We start from the raw sequence: 18,529 nt of genomic DNA on the forward strand, positions 1-18,529 counted from the left end.
CCCCGGCCGCTACTGCCGCTCGTGTCGCTGCCCGCCGTCGCCGCCGGAGCCGCGTCGCCTTGCCGTTGACCTCAATCACCGCCGCCGGCCAAAGACCGGTAAAAACCGTCCTGGCTCGCCGGTTTATTCTTCATTTTTTAGTTTCGGTTTAGTTAGGTTAGATCGGTTTTATTTTTTTATTTGTTCGTTAGATAATGAACGTTCACCCGATTGGTTCTGTTAGCGAACGAATTCGTTCGTTAGTTTCTGTTGGCGGACGTTCGTCCGATAGATTTTCTTTTTCTGTTATTTTTGTGCAGGGACCTATTCGTGAATAGTTTATTGTGATTTAGCCCATGATCTTCAAACTAGCGTAACTTTTAGCTCGTTTATCCAAATTAGATGGAACCAACGCCTAAATCTTCTTAACGATCGCCTCTACCCAGTAAACCAATTTGAACAAGATTTTGACAATTTAAAATTTAAATTTAGTTCAGATTGGTATTTGATCTTGTTTTGTTTGTATCTTGAGTTTCATAGCTCCGTTTGAGTTGATTCTTTTTGCAAATCGTAGTTAATCACATATACTTGCTGTTAAGTTCTAATCCACATGAATATAATGCTGTTAGGTTTTGTTTTCTGTTTAGTTTAGTTGTTTGCTTGTTTTCAAGTTTTATTTGGATCTTTTTTTCGATTTCTGTTTGCTTCGTTTGATTGATTGCTTATGTATGCTATTGTTTGTCTACGCTAGATTTTCCGGAGTGCGAAGCTTGTTACTATGAACCTCTAGAGTTTTCCGATCGTCAGCAAGGCAAGTTACACTTTGGTCATACTTTTCAATACCCTGTTTTTACTATGCATTAGTTTTGCCCCTCAAATATTTGCATGAGTAGGATTGGGAACATGTTGATTTGGTTGTAGTACTTGAGGTAGGAACCTATTACGTTTGATCACCCCGGAAATATATGTTATGCTCAATTATTGCTTAGCCATGCTTGTAGACGGGGATTGGATCGTGATGTAAATGGAAGTTGTGAGAGATAATAATTTTGGATAACATTAAGGTGGCAACTTTAATATACAACTGGGTGGATTGGTTGGGGCACCCGGAGAAACCAGTGCTTGCCCATTGGGAATCCCAGAGTCCCCGTGTGATTTTCCCTCGGTTCGCCATCCAGGCTCAAAGGGATCATATGATATTTCATGCCTAGAAACTTCCGTGTGCAGCCACAAGCCATTATGGGCTCTGGCATAGTTGAGTAAGTTGTGTGAGCTCTTGAAGAGGTGGACTAGCAGATGTAGGGGAAAGTAGGTGTACCGGTCTACCCAGAGTATTGAGTTAATGCTTCAGAAAGACTATGTCTCGATCTTTCGATCACGGATGCGGTCGAGTCTTGTGGGGAAAAGTGTGCAACCTCTGCAGAGTGTATAAACTAATCATGGTTAGCCGTGTCCCCGGTTATGGACATCTTGAGTATCTAGAAGTGGATATTATTGTTGATCTCAACACTCTTTAATTAATGAATTGGGTTTAATGATGACACTTGATTAATGTTGGGATTTGAGTTGGAGGAACCTTCTCAAATATTGGTATAAACTTTGTAGTAAATAAAATTTATTCCTTTGTTGTAGGGAAAAATAGCTTTATGCAAAACATTAAACTTAGAGCCTCCACCAGCCAAATATGCATGTAGATATAGTTTCTTGCATTCATTTGCTCTATAGTGTAACTCTGCCAGCATATTCCATGTGCTGACCTACATGGCTGCAACATCTCATATTGCAGACTTTACCGACAAAGAATAAGGTGCGATAGGTCATTGTCATGCACTCAGCTATGCCGTTGGAGTTGATGGACTCATTTATCTTCGAAGCTTCCGCGGTTATTTAGTTTAGATGGCCTTCAGCCATTTTATTTGTGTAACAAATACTCTTTTTGAGGACTGATATGTCCATTTTGCATCATGCTTTTATATCAATATTTATTGAATTATGGGCTGTTATTACACATTGTATCTCAATACTTATGACTATTCTCTGTTATTTTACAAGGTTTACCATGAAGAGGGGGAATGCGAGCAGTTGGAATTCTGGAAGGAAAAGGAGCAAACATTGGAAACCTATTCTGCACTGCTCCAAAATTCCTGAAACTCCACGAAACCTGTTTTTGGAATTAATAAGAATTATTGAGCGGAAGAAATACATCAAGGGCCCCACACCCTGGACAGGAGGGTGGGGGGCGCGCCCACCCCTACTGGGCGCGCCCCCCTATCTCCTGGGCCCCCTGGTGCCCCCCGGTGTCCATCTTCTGCTATATGAGGGCTTTTACCCTAGAAAAAATCATGGGCAAGCTTACAGGACGAAACTCCGCCACCACGAGGCGGAACCTTGGCGGAACCAATCTAGAGCTCTAGCAGAGCTGTTCTGCTGGGTCACTTCCCTCTGGGAGGGGGCAATCATCACCATCGTCATCACCAACGATCCTCTCATCGGGAGGGAGTCAATCTCCATCAACATCTTCACCAGCACCATCTGCTCTCAAAACCCTAGTTCATCTCTTGTATCCAATCTTGTATCAAAACCACAAATTGGTACCTGTGGGTTGCTAGTAGTGTTGATTACTCCTTGTAGTTGATGCTAATTGGTTTACTTGGTGGAAGATCATATGGTCAGATCCTTAATGCATATTATTACCCCTCAGATTATGAACATGAATATGCTTTGTGAGTAGTTACGTTTGTTCTTGAGGACATGGGTAAAGTCTTGCTATTAGTAGTCATGTGAAATTGGTATTCGTTCGATATTTTGATGAGATGTATGTTGTCTTTCCTCTAGTGGTGTTATGTGAACATCGACTACATGACACTTCACCATTATTTGGGCCTAGAGGAAGGCATTGGGAAGTAATAAGTAGATGATGGGTTGCTAGAGTGATAGAAGCTTAAACCCTAGTTTATGCATTGCTTTGTTAGGGCCTGATTTGGATCCATATGTTTAATGATGTGGTTAGGTTTAACTTAATACTTATTTTGTAGTTGCGGACGCTTGCAATAGGGGTTAATCATAAGTGGGATGCTTGTCCAAGTAAGGGCAATATCGAAGCACCGGTCCACCCACATATCAAATTATCAAAGTACCGAACGCGAATCATATGAACGTGATGAAAACTAGCTTGACGATAATTCCCATGTGTCCTCGGGAGCTCCTTTCTCATTATAAGAATTTGCCCGGGCTTATCCTTTGCTACATAAAGGATTGGGCCACCTTGCTGCACTTTATTTACTTTATTTACTTGTTACTCGTTACAATTTATCTTATCACAAAACTATCTATTACCTACAATTTCAGTGCTTGCAGAGAAAACCTTACTGAAACCCGCTTATCATTTACTTCTGCTCCTTGTTGGGTTAGACACTCTTACTTATCGAAAGGGCAATGGTAGATCCCCTACACTTGTGAGTCATCAAGGACCTCGATGTAATAAGTGTGTGGTTGAACTTTTTTATAATTCCTCGAGTACTATGTGTCAGCATACCATCTAGGGATGACACGTAAGCACAGAGACTTCGATCCATTGTGATCGTGGTCGTTACATACTCCCAATCGTAACCTCATCCATCTTCCTCCAATGGTGCTTAAACCAAAGCAATGGAGACCAAAGCTCTAAAACCAATTGAAAGGATCGAGAAGAGGTATCTAGAAGGGGGGTGATTAGACCCTCAACAAGTAAAGGTAGTAGTTTTTTAATTTTTCAAGTTAAGGTTGGAGATTACCACAATTTCAAGCATTCATAATACAATTCAAGCACACATGGCAACAGTATATGAGTAGCGGAAAGTAAAGCATTTAACTTGCAAGAAAGTAAAGCGATGGGATTGGAGTGTGCAAACGCAATTGGAGACATGGAGATTTTTGGCGTGGTTCCGATAGGTGGTGCTATCGTATATCCACATTGGTGGAGACTTCAACCCACGGAGGGTAACAGTTGCGCGAGTCCATGGAGGGCTCGACCCACGAAGGGTCCACGAAGAAGCAACCTTGTCTATCCCACCATTGCCATCGCCCATGAAGGACTTGCCTCACTTGGGTAGATTTTCACGAAGTAGGCGATCTCCTTGCCCTTACAAACTCCTTGGTTCAACTCCACAATCTTGATGAAGGCTCCCAAGTGACACCTAACCAATCTAGGAGACACCACTCTCTAATAAATAATAGATGGTGTGTTGATGATGCACTCCTTGCTCTTGTGCTTCAAATGATAGTCTCCCCAACACTCAACTCTCTCACACAGATTTGGATATGGTGGAAAGAAGATTTGAGTGGAAAGCAACTTGCGGAAGGCTAGAGATCAAGATTCGTATGGTTGGATTGGAATGTCTTGGTCTCAACACATGAGTAGGTGGTTCTCTCTCAGAAAATGAGTAGTGGAAGTGTAGGCACGTTTTGATGGCTCTCTCACAAATGGAGAAGGGGGTGGAGGGGTATATATAGCCTCCACACAAAATCTAACCGTTACACACAATTTACCAAACTCTATGGGATCGAATAGTGAAACTCGGTGAGACCGACCTGGTTCAAAATGTGAACGTTAGGCTTTTCGGTGGGACCGACAAGGTCAACTCGGTGGGATTGATGTGCTTGGGTTAGGGCAAAACCTCACCTTGGTGAGACCGATTTGAGCAATAAGCAAACAGAGACTTGGTCAAGCAAACTCGGTGGGACCAACTGCACATTTCGGTGGGACCAAAATAATTGCAATAGGCAACAGAGAGTTTGCAGGGCCATCTCAGTGAGACTGAGATTCCATCGTTGAGACCAAACTAATTAGGGTTTGTGGCAGTGGCTATGTCAATGAACTCGGTGGCGCCAGATAGATCAAATCGGTGGGACCGAGTTTGACTCTTAGTTTAGGACATGTGGAAATGAGAAAGTGGTTGAGGGATTTGGAGCATATCACTAAGCACTTTCAGCAAGCAAGCCATTAAGCAACACCTCGTCCCCTTTTAATAGTATTGGCTTTCCTATGGACTCAATGTGATCTTGGATCACTAAAATGAAAATGTAGAGTCTTGAGGTTTTGCCAATATGTGTCCTTAGCATCTTGAAGGGGTTCCACATCCTCTTGTCCTGCCACTCCACTGTTGAACTTATCTGAAACATACTAGATAGAAGTATTAGTCCAACAAGAGATATGTTGACATTAATTACCAAAATCACCCAGGGAACACTTGTGCTTTCACTTGGCAGGGTTATATTGCTCATATCATGCATATGGTATCTTGCATTGGCATGTCATTTGCTTAGTTTAGACATGCTTTGTGTGAATGCCACTTGTTTAGTGTCTAATTACCATGTATGTGAAATTTGCAATTCCATCTTGTTGGAAGACGTTATATATGTGAATTATGCAATGCTATCTTGTTGCAAGGCATTATCTATGTGAATTATGCAATGCCATGTTGTTTAGCCAAGCGTCATATATGTGAATTATACCATGCCGTCCTTTTTTGTATTACACATTGCATTTGTCAATAGTGTTTGTATATTCAACTGGTGTTCCTGTTAATCAGCCATTTGAATTGGTGATGGAGAAATCTTGAGTGAAGATAAGGTCTTCAGAGCAGATAATGCTACCTGCTGAAGCAGATATCTTGCTAGTTACAGATAGCTCCTTAGAGGAGGATTCAGAGGCAGATGACCAGCCTATTATCCCCTTGAGGTGTATGCTCAAACTTGGCAGGGTTATATTACTCATATCATGCATATGTTGTATTGCAACGCGTAGTTTTTACATCATATACACAATATTGAATGCGATCTCCTTAGTTGACACATCATATATGCGATTGCCCTATGCTCACTTTCTTAGTATATAAATCATATATTTGAATTATATCATGCCATGATGTTTACATAGACAACATGTACCTGAATTATGGCATGCCAACCCATTTTCTAAAGACATAATATAGTTATATCATCTCATCCTATTTATATAGTCATCATATTTTGAATTATGTCATTCTATCTGTGAATTATATCATGCCATCATGTTTCCATCGACGGCATGTTAGTGAATTATGGCATGCCAACCACTTCAATAGACACATCAGATAGTTATATCATGTCATCCTGTTTACATAGTCACCATATTTCGAAGTATGTCATTCTATCATGTTTAGTTAGCCATCATACATGTGAAATTGTGTCATGCTATCCTGTTTAATGAGCCATCATATATGTGAAATTTTGTCATGATTCTGTTTGGTTAGACAACATAAATGTGAATTATTTCATGCCATGTTTTCTTCCCTACTATTCATTGCACCTGTCTATCTTACAATGTGTGTACATTCAATTACTTTTCTTGTTTATCAGCCATTTGAATTGGAGGGTGATGGCAGTATCTGTGGGAGTAAAAACACGGTCTTCAGAAAAGATCGTGCTACCTGTCGATGCAGATAGAACCATGGTTGTACTTGCCCAAGAACCAGCCCCACCACACAAAACCCAGACTCACGTAGATTGTACCCCTACCTAGTTGGATAGAGAACCAGCTACACCCCTTTCTAACCCCAACGCCAGCAGATAGTAACCCAGTTCCAGTTGACACAGTACCGTCTCCACCACAGAGCACCCAAACACGAGCAGTTAGTAGGGCAACTGCAGTGCCCAAAGCATGAGGACCACCACTCCGAATGCCAAGTCAATGCTTAAAGCAGAAGAAGAATTGTTCTCAGGTCAGGTTCCGTAGCTATGGTTCATACACCTTTGCTCTTGCATCACTGTATTTACTCATACCAACTAATTTCAAATTTGAAGGATGCAATTGAAACTCCAATGGCACAACATGTATGTTTTAAACCTGGTTCTTTAACGTGTTTGCTGTTGTAACTTGCTCTATGTTGATTTCAGTTTCAATTGAATGAACAGTTATGTTCTCATGACATGCACATTACAAGTGTTGTTATTGCTGTGTAGTTTCCCACACTTATATTCTGTCTATGCTGCTTTGTCTTAAATAGATATGATTTGAACTGTCTCTATCTTAATTTGGCAACATAAGCTAGAATGATATAGACCATACAGTGACCATACTACATAGATATATGCTTGTTTCATGCAGCTATCCTGTCCACCTTACTACTAAACTAGTTTACCAAAATGAGTTTCATATACAACTTGGTAAACCTATGATGTGTCTGCTTGTTTCTGTTTTAGAATGCGGAATAAAATATTGGAGAAGAGTACTCCGCTATGCAACGGTAAAGGAAGTAATGCAGATAACATTAAAGATAGTGAGACATCCCTGTTGGTCTCCAAGAAAGCCGATAAAAACTATATTGAAGACACTGAGATAGCCGCAAAGTCCTGTCTTAATGTAGTGTTCGAGTTACTGACCACTACTTATAGCACCATCTCTTCGAACTTACTACCTGAATCAGTTCGGCTTCTTGAGTATCAACTTCAAGTTGAAAGACATCGATCAGATGTTCTGCTATAGGAAGCCGAAGGGCTGAGGAAGTCCCTGCAGAATTCAGATGCATACTTTTTGGTGCAACAACAAGCGCTGGAGGATTTAAGCGCCAAACAAGAGGAAGTTAATAAGCTTGCTAAGCATCTTGCCAGCATTATGGGTACCCAGGATATTGTTTCTTGAGCTCTTCTGAAGTGGTTTCAGTTCTAGACTTGTTTTGCTGCGGAGTTTATTTGCACTGATCGCCAACTTTGACAACCAGTGTATGTCATATGCTACTTTGTCCCTATATGTGCACTAGTGGCAAACCTTGATGCCCAGTGCATGTAATATGTGTAATATCTATGATAGCTTAGCGTAAGTTGCTTGCTTATTTATTTCCTTGTTGTCTTGTTTATTTGTTTGCTTATAGTCAGTGCAGTTCTTTTTTCGCGGTTTGCTAGTGGCCGCAATAACCTATTTTTTAAAACTAGGCCAGAATAACCATGTGCTACATATTTACTGTAGTAACCATTGGCCTCCTACGGGCTGTAGAAACAATGGTCCTTCTACGAGGCATAGCATCAATGGGCCTTCTATGGGCCGTATGAGCAATTGGCCAAACATGGGCTAATAATGGACCACATTATGGGCCGTAAACGGGCTAGAGTTGGAATCGTCCGTTCATGGGCCGACTATAAAGGGCCATAGTTAATCGGCCATATTTGATGACGCTATGAAAATGTTAACAGGCCACAAACGGGCCGACTGTAACCGCAGGCTGAATTTGGCCGCCAAGCAGAAAAGGCCAGTAACGGGCGTAAGTAACCGAATGCTGGAATGAGCCCAAGAATAAATGGGCCCTGAGAAGGCCGAAAGATAACACGGGATGGAAACGACCCAATGGAATAATGGGCCGTTAATGGGTATAAAGTGATACACTGTTCATTACGGGCCAGTTTCACCATGGGCTGTTAATGGGCCAAGAGATACAAAGGGCCTCATATGGGCCGAAAGACGTCATATGGGCCATACATGGATTGGAAGTTACAACGGGCTAGAATCATATTGGACGGCCCAGATGATGCTACTCGGCCTAATTGGGATAGGCGTAACTGGCCGTGACTTAGTGGGCTGTAAATGGGCTACATGCGAACATGCCGTTAACGGGCTTTACATGGGCCTGCCCGCTACCTTTGGACCAAGTCAAATGGGGCGGCCTTTTCATCAGAATGGGCCTCTATTGGGCTGTGCCACATGTCGACGTATCATAGGCGCCTTTGGTTCAATGAGTGGATGACATCTGTCCTGAAGGTGAGCCGACACGTGGTTCCTCTGGCCATTGAGAATTTTACACGTGGAAAATCTCCATTGGTCTGGGCTATTAACGGGTTATCGGATCCAAACCGGAACCCAAATAGCTTAACGATGACCCGTTATGGTGGATGCCACATGTCGGTTACCCTTGACGAAAGCAATTCTATGACACGCAATTTGTCATCATGGAAGTGGACATTTCCATGATGAAAATTTTGTAATGTCATGGAACACTTCTACGACAACACAGGTATGACTATCTTGATTTCGTCATAAAATTGTCATGGATGTACATGCTGTTGGGATCTATGGTACGGTGCGTCGACTACAATTTAAATTTTTCCTATGCGCAGAACAACCAAGAACATGCTACGGGAATGGATCACAGATCGTTACCACTAGACGCGCAGTGTCGAGGAGTGGAAGAAGAGTTGGGGCAGCGCGTCCGCGTGGATCATCTCCTCCTCATGGGATCTCCCTCGAACAGCCGGTCGTCAGATCCCTCGTACATGTTCACTGTAGCAGTACAAGTGCACCGTCTCTAAAGGTATCCGCGCGTGCAGGAGGAACGTCGTGCGGCGGACTACTAGGTGCGATCACACAACCGGCAGCGAGTGGAGGAGTCTATTCACAACACATGCAAACCCTAGTGACAGCGCCGAGGCGATCAACTAAATGAATGTGCCTCACCTCCACTATTTATGGGCATCCGTCGCGGGCTCAACACTTGGGCCTTGCACGGATCCTAAAGCCCAAAGTCTACTCGGTCGTGTTCCAAGTCCAGCTCGGATCACATCCGACGAATGTCCTCCGAACCGACCTCGTAGGTTCCTTCCCTTAAGGCGTGACCCCTTAGGTTCAAGTCGGCTTGGTCACAGTTTAGATCACCTCCGACCTGCACGGTTGGTAGCGGCCTCTAGCAAGGCATTCCGGCCGCCAAGTAGACTATGAAGCTGGTTAGTCGAACATGTACAACGTCTCACACTTCTGTTCCCTTTGCCTCACGATATATGTTGTCAGGCTCAAGGTGAGACTGTCATCCTTGTGCTAGCCGGACCTCTTTCTCGTTCCAGTGATACCGACCACTATCCGTATTATCTCATAATCCTTGTCGCATGGCCATGCTTATCCTGGTCGGATCACACGAGGGGCCTAGAGTATATCTCTCCTGATCGGAGGGGCAAATCCCATCTTGCTCGACCATGTCTCGCAGCATGGGACTGGACAAACCCGAAACCTACCTTTGTAACTACCCAGTCACAGAGTAGCGTTTGGTCGGCCCAAAGCAAGTCTGTCACCATCCCGAGTACATGCACCAGCTCAGGTCTTAGGACATAGAACGTATATTGTACTAGAGACTCACAGATGACATATCGCGACATATCATAGTTGGGTCTGTCTGACTTGGACCTTATCTTGACTCAGATTTGACTACGTCGAATCCGACCAGATCCTCCCGAGTCCATATTATCCGGTTAGCATCCAATGCTACATGGCTAGTGAGACCAAGCCATCGACCGTGTCATATGCTAGTCTAGTCGGCTGCGCATCCACACAGCCCTTTCGACTAGGGACCTTTTAGGACAGTCATCATACAATGCATAGTCCCACAAAAAAGTCACATACTTGCTGATACACATCATTGATAATGTCCAAGGACTATCTTTATTCATAAACACATAGGAAATATCATCATACATGATTTCTTCTAGGGCATATCTCCAACAGTCTCCCACTTGCACTAGAGTCAATCAAATAGACATCGAATGCCCATAGCTCTAACGTGCCCCTCATGCTTGGGTTGTGGAAGCAGCTTAGTCAACGGATCTGCAACATTTGCATCCGTGTGAATTTTGCATAAGTCTACATCACCATTCTTTACAATATTTTGTATCAGGTGATATTTCCGATCTATGTGTCTGACCTTGTGGTGATTCCTCGACTCCTTGGCTTGTGCGATGGCACCAGAATTATCACAATAAAGTTCCAACAGTTTTACGGAGGCTAGGAAAAAACCAAGATCGTCCAGAAAATGGCGGATCCAGACACCTTCCTTTGCAGCTTCACAAGCCGCAATGTATTCGGCTTTTGTGGTAGAATCGGACACCGTATCTTGCTTGGAACTCATCCAGCTCACTGCTCCTCCGTTCATGACATACACGAATCCAGACTGTGATCGACAATCATCTCTGTTGGTTTGGAAACTAGCATCTGCGTAACTCCTCATGACGAGCTCTTCCTCACCTCCATAAACTAAGAACATCTCTTTAGTCCTTTTCAAGGTACTTCAAAATAGTCTTTACCGCTGCCAAGTGACTCTCACCTGGGTTGGCCTGGTATCTACTTGTTAGGCTTATTGCAAAAGCAACTTCAAGCTTTGTACATATCACGGCATACATGATGGATCCGATTGCTGAGGCATACGGAATCCTACTCATCCTGCTTCGCTCATCAGATGTCGAAGGACTCTGAGTCTCGCTTAGCCTTATACCATGTGAGAGTGGCAAGAACCCTTTCTTCGCCTCACTCATGTTGAACTGCTTCAACACTTTATCTATGTACGTGCTCTGGCTTAAGCCGAGCATCCTCCTCGATCTATCTCTATAGATCTTAATGCCTAAAATATACACTGCCTCACCAAGGTATTTCATCGAAAACTTGCCATTCAATGATTCCTTGACCGAGTTCAACATCGAAACATCATTTCCGGTCAGTAGTATGTCATCCACATACAAGATCAAAAATACTATCGAGCTCCCACTTAACTTCTTGTATAAACAAGCGTCCTCTTCGCTTTTGATGAAACCGAGACCAGTGACGACCTCATCAAAATGAATATTCCAGCTCCGAGATGCTTGCCTCAACCCATATATGTATCTCTTGAGCTTGCATACCTTACTAGTGCTAGTCGGATCGACAAAACCCTTGGGCTATATCATATACACGTCCTCGGTTAAATTTTCGTGAAGGAAAGCTATGTTGACATCCATCTGCCATATCTCCTAATCGAAATATGCAGCTATAGCTAGTACGATCCTCACCGACTTCAGCATCGCTACCGGCGAGTAAGTCTCGTCATAGTCAATTCCTTGAACTTGTCCATAACCTTTAGCGACAAGCGGAGCTTTGTGGATCTGAACATTTCCATCCACATCAGTTTTCTTCTTAAAGACCCATTTGCAACCAATCGTAGTTAAGCTAGGTGGTGGATCAACCAAGTCCCAGACTTGATTCTCATCCATGGACTCTGACTTGGATATCATGGCCTCTAGCCATGCCTTGGAATCTAGGCCACCATCGCTTCCGCATACGTGGCTGGCTCGTCGCTTTCTAGCAACAATACATCACGCACTCTGCGCAATCTTTCTGACCTCCGTGGTTCTGGTTCTGGTGACTGACTCCGGTATGATCTCATCACCAGCCGAGCCATCCCCGAGTGGTCCTCGAATTTCTTCGAGTCGGACCATCCTCCCATTGGCCTCCCGACTGAGAAACCCTTTCCCAAGGAAAACCCCATTCCGAGCAACAAACACTTTGTTCTCTTCATTGTTGTAGAAGCTATATCCCAAGGTTCCCCTCAGATATCCCACGAATATGCATTTATCTGACTTGGGTGTAAGCTTGTCTGACATAAGTCGCTTGACAAATGCTTCACAACCCCAAATCTTTAGAAAAGTGTAGGATCAGAAGTATGTCTAGAGGAGGGGTGATTAGACTACTTGACCAAATAAAAACTTATCCTTTCCCAATTTTAGTCTTTGGCGGATTTTAGCTATCTTAGCACAAGTCAAGCAATCTTAACACAATTCAAGCAAGCATGCAAAGAGTATATGAGCAGCGGAAAGTAAAGCATGCAACTTGCAAGAATGTAAAGGGAAGGGTTTGGAGAATTCAAACGCAATTGGAGACACAGATGTTTTTGTCATGGTTCCGATACTTGGGCTATCGTACATCCACGTTGATGGAGACTTCAACCCACGAAAGGTAATGGTTGCGCGAGTCCACGGAGGGCTCCACCCACGAAGGGTCCACGAAGAAGCAACCTTGTCTAGCCCACCATGGCCGTCGCCCACGAAGGACTTGCATCACTAGCGGTAGATCTTCATGAAGTAGGCGATCTCCTTGCCCTTACAAACTCCTTGGTTCAACTCCACAATTTTGGCGGAGGCTCCCAAGTGACACCTAGCCAATCTAGGAGACACCTCTCTCCAAGAAGTAACAAATGGTGTGTTGATGATGAACTCCTTGCTCTTGTGCTTCAAATGATTGTCTCCCGAACACTCAACTCTCTCTCACAGGATTTGGATTTGGTGGAAAGAAGATTTGAGTGGAAAGCAACTTGGGGAAGGCTAGAGATCAAGATTCATATGGTAGGAATGGAATATCTTGGCCTCAACACATGAGTAGGTGGTTCTCTCTCAGAAACAGCAAGTTGGAAGTCTAGGTTTGTCTTGATGGCTCTCTCCATGAATGAAGAGGAGGTGGAGGGGTATATATAGCCTCCACACAAAATCTAACCGTTACACACAACTTACCAAACTCGGTGGGACCGAATTGAGAAACTCGGTTGGACCGATTTAGCAAATCTAGTGACCGTTAGGATTTTCGGTGGCACCAACATGCAACTCGGTAGGACCGATATGATTAGGGTTAGGGCATAACGTAATCTCGGTGAGACCGATTACACAAACTCGGTGAGACCGATTTTGGTAATAAGCTAACCAGAGAGTTGGTAAGGTAAACTCGGTGGGACCGGTTCGCTCATTTCGGTGGGACCAAAATGTTACGAAAAGGAAACATGGAGTTTACATTGCAATCTCGATGTTACCGATCGCTCATCTCGGTGGTACCGAAATGTTACGAAGGGAAACAGAGAGATTACAATCCCATCTCAGTGAGACCGAGATCCCTATCGGTGAGACCGATTTGCCTAGGGTTTGTGGCAGTGGCTATGACATCTGAACTAGGTGGCGCCGGGTAGAAAGAATCGGTAGGGCCGAGTTTGACTTTTGGGTTTAGGTCCTATGTGGATGTGAGAAAGTAGTTGTGGGTTTTGGAGCATATCACTAAGCACTGTGGAGAAAGAAACTCATTAAGCAACACCTCATCCCTTCTTGATAGTATTGGCTTTTCCTATAGACTCAATGTGATCTTGGATCACTAAAATATAAAATGTAGAGTCTTGAGCTTTTTGAGCTTGGGCCAATCCTTTTATCCTTAGCATTTTGAGGGATCCACTTTTCTCATCCATGCCATGCCATTCATTGAGATTTTCCTGAAATATTCATCTTGGAATGATGTTAGCTCAATAAGCTATATGTTCTTAGGAATTACCAAAACCACCTAGGGATAGTTGCACTTTCAATCTCCCCCTTTTGGTAATTGATGACAACATATAGATCAAAGCTTCGACAAATGATAATAAGAGTGAAAAACATTGTCACTTTGAGAAGTATGTGATAAGCAAGAGCTCCCCCTAAATTTGTGCATAGTTTAAGATTTTCTTTGGACTGCAAATGCACAAAGAGTTAGGCTTATGGGTTACTCTTCCATGTCACATACATCTTGGTGGAGCGCTCAAACTGATAATGATTGAACACATGCACTCATCACCAAGCAAAGTGAATGATCATATAGAGATAAAAGAAGGATACTGTCATCCAACAAGCATAAATGTAGCATATGATCAAACACATGATCATCCAGGTATCACACAGACATAAAGTATCTTAGGCAAGCAAATAAAGTGTAACCACCAAAGCAAGAGAGAATAAAAAGCAACACTCTCTCTCGAAGCCTATGATCTATACATTTTTCTCCCCCTTTGGCAACAAGTTACCAAAAAGTTCATAGAAAATGCATAGCACTAGATCGACTCTCAGGCTTGATCTTCAGGTGGTGGTGTAGAGATGGCTCCTTGAACGAAGACTTCAGTTGATGTGGATGGAGCTCGAGGTGTAGGTGCTGGAGCTGGTTGCACTGGAGCTGTAGGAGTTGTAGCTAGTGCAGATGAAGTGGCTTTGTTGTCTGTCACTGGCACTGCATCTGATCTCTGAGCTCTAGGCACTCTGGCAAATGCATCAGTGGTTGTCTTGCCCTTCCCCTCCTGCATATCATCCTGAAGCTGCTCAACAACAGATTGGATCTCAGTTACCTTCACATCCAAGTCATAGAACTTCTGCTCCATGATCCTCTCCAGGCTCTCCTGGTTTTGAGTCAAGGTGGCCAGCCCCTTCTAAATCCTCAGAGTGGATGCAATCAAGTAGCCTAGTTGATATTGTTTGCTCTTCAGAAAGTACTGAGATGCCTCTTCCATTGTTGGCATCTTGGTAGCCTTCTGTGTCCTTGCCTTCTCCTTCTTTGCTTGAGCATGCACAGAAGATGGTTCATTTTCATCCATAACCACTTGGTTATCCTCAAAGTCTGGAAAGATAGGCTTGTGTTCCTTGTCCAACAAGTATGTGTCTGTGCCCATCTTGGAGTTAATCAGCTCCTGGATCTGTGGGGCATACCCACAACTTCCTTCTGGTCAGCTGCTGTCCTCTTGATAGTTTCAAGGATGAGGCTCATGACCTTGAACTTTTGAGGCACATCAAATATGTGTAGCAGATTGATAGCATGGCCTCTGATCATGTTATGATCTCCTGACTTGGGCAAGAGTGTGTGCCTAAGGATCCAGTTGATGGTTGGCAGTACTGACAGAAGGAAATGTACAGATCCAAACTTGTGAGTTTCAAGAGCTTTATCTAGGATCTCCGTGTACATGTGTGCCATAGAATTGTGATCCTTCTTCTTCTTGGCATAGACATCCAGGTCATCTTCTTTCTCCTTTGGTGCATTGATCAGATTTGCCCATTCTTCAATAGTATACTGGTACCTTGTACCTTCAGACATCCAAACTATTCTGCCATCTGGATAGAAGTGTGCTGTGGAGTAGAATTGCATTATGAGCTCATCATTCCACTTTGTGAACTTCTGTCCAACAAAGTCTGCCACTCCACAAGCACTGAAACTGTCAAACACTCCTGGGTAGTGTTCCTCATTCTCCTTGATGTATTTCCAGTCCATCCACCTCATGTCACAAACTATAGGCTTCTTGTCCAGCAATACTGTCTCATAGAAATCATGTTGTTCCTTTGTATGGAACCTATAGTCAACAGCAGTCCTTCTCTTGATAGCATAAGGATCAGATAACCTCCATTGTCTGAGGCCTGCATCCTTTCTCAGCTTCATGTTCTCAGCCATAGGATGAGCATCATTGTGGTCTGGAATCTTTGGCTTCAACTTTCTCAAGATATGCTCTTCATCTTCTTCTTCAGCAACAACTTCAGGCACTGGGGCCTTGTTCTTTTCAGCAGCGGATATGTTTCTAGTATTCCTCTTTGGTGCAGTCTTGGCCTTGGAGGCAACTTTGGGTGCTTCTTTGGGCTTTGATGATGTAGCCCCTGCCCTAATAGCATCACCCATAAGCTTCTGAACCTTGGGTGCTGGTGTAGAATCCTCTCCTTCCTCTTCCTCTTTCATCATGGAAGGCTGTCCAACAACTCTGGCCATGGTCTTCTTGACCCTTTCCTTCCTCTTCTTCCCTTCTGCAGCAGCCTCTTTGGGATCAGATTTCTCAGGTACTTGAGTAGAGGCTCTGTCTTTAGACATGGGAGTTCTTTTTGCACGCACTTTGGTCTTCATACCAGGTTTAGTAGCTGCAGCTGTGCCATATTCCTTTTTGAGCACTTCCTTCTTGGAAGTAGCCTCATCCTCAACTGCCACATAGTCTTCATCCTCAAATTCTGAGGTTTTCTTCTTTCTGGCCCTGGTGGCAGCTTTGCGCAAGTTGCTTGGGGTGCTCCTGCTGCCCTCATCAGAGGTGTTAGAGGAACTAGTGCCCTCACTCATGTGAATCTGCTCCTCTGACTGGTTTTGGCTGTCACTTTGATCAGACATATTGCAAACACTGACTGCAGACCCTGTGAATAGATATAGATGAGATAGAGTGGATGAGCATCACAAGATACAGAGGTTTTTGCAAAAGAATGATTCAAAAACTTAGTTTTAGTTTTCCACAGAAAGCATTTAGGATCAACCGATTTGCAAACTCGGTGATACCGAAGCAGCTTTTGGAACCTAAACTAGTGAACTCGGTCAGACCGAGTCACAGTTTAGTGGCACCGAGACTGCTAGGGTTTCACAAAGTTCTGAACTCGGACACAGAGATTTGCAATTCTCGGTTAGACCGAGAATCACTTGTGCAATGGCCTTAGCCGAATCGGTGGAACCGAATTCTACAACTCGGTGGGTCCGAGATGGTTTCGGTAGAAACCTAACCCTAAATTTTCAATTCACCTCTAATCTGTGGATTGTTTTGACTAGATAGAGTAGTTTCAATCATGGCAAGAATCATGATGAATAGAGTGTGCTAGGAATCAGACGGGGATAGCACTGTGATCGAGTCCATACCCTAGCTCGGCGATGAACTCGCTACGGCGGCAACTGCAGGGATGAATTCCGCTGATGGCGGCGAAGACCAGCGACTAGAGGCAACTGGTGACGAGGAGGACGATCCGGAGACCCTGGAGGCAGAGCGAGCTATGTGCGGGCGAAGGGGTTCGGAGAAAGTTCCAAATTTTTGCCTGTGAGTATATATTGCCCGACCCTGTTGGTGTGACCGAGTGGAACAACTCGGTGGCACCGAGATGCATAATTGTTGACAGTTACATCAACTCGGTGTGACCGAAAAGTTCAAATCGGTAGCACCGAGATTGAAAACCTAGATCGACTTAGTGATCTCGGTATGACCGAAATGGAAGAATCGGTCAGACCGAAACGCACAAAGAAGTTTTGGAAGTTTAAGTCTATGACGAATCGGGGACTCTGGGTGCTCCTCACACAGAGTGGTTCGAATCTGAGTTGATCAAATTTTGTGATGTAGCATGAATAGAGTTTGAGACAAGAAAAGCATAGATAGCTAGAGAAGGTTCTTAGGCATTCTTGTCCATCCACTTGGCAAACGAAAAAGAAACCAATCAATCAAAGCAACAAGTGGATGTCCTCGAATGAGTTAAATATGCAACCAACATGCTGAGAACATGGCACTCCGCCTGAAAATGGAACCAACACAATAAAGTGGCAAATGAAATATGTGGCAAAGCATGCACAACCAATTCTAGCATCTATCATACAATTGGCGATGACTAGGTCATCTATATATAAGTATATCGACTTAGGAGTCAAATGAGAACATTTGATCATAGGTCATACTCATCGTTTAAGCTCAAGTGGGGTTGCCACTTTTACATAATACATTGATGTGTTCACACCATTAGAGTTGCTTGGACTCAATTCTTAGAGTTAAGCTCCCCCTAGATGTGATATTCCCCCTATTGAGGGATGAACTAACCTTGGGTTTTGTCGATGATGACTTCATGTAGGTGTTGAAGATGTGGATGCTGAATGTTGATGTACATCATTTGGAGCAATCCTTTGGAGTGAGTTGAACTTTCAATACCTACACAGGTTAGTCCCAGAAGGAACAAACAAGGATATCCATAGACATAGAGTGATGCACACACACGATGATGTCTATGAAAGCATTAGGTTACCTTGTCCCTTGTCTTACCAACAATAGGGTTTGCGACTCCTTGAACTAGTGCAAGATGTGGAAGTTGATTGCACTTGTTGTTGCCAAAAATGATGTGAGTGAAATATGTTGGCGGAGTCAACCTCAAGAACTCTCTAGTTCTTCTTCTTCGGGATCCACATCATCTTGATGGGAATCCTTGG

The sequence above is a fragment of the Triticum dicoccoides genome, chromosome 7B (assembly GCF_002162155.2).
Source record: "Triticum dicoccoides isolate Atlit2015 ecotype Zavitan chromosome 7B, WEW_v2.0, whole genome shotgun sequence".
Taxonomy (NCBI): Eukaryota; Viridiplantae; Streptophyta; class Magnoliopsida; order Poales; family Poaceae; genus Triticum; species Triticum dicoccoides.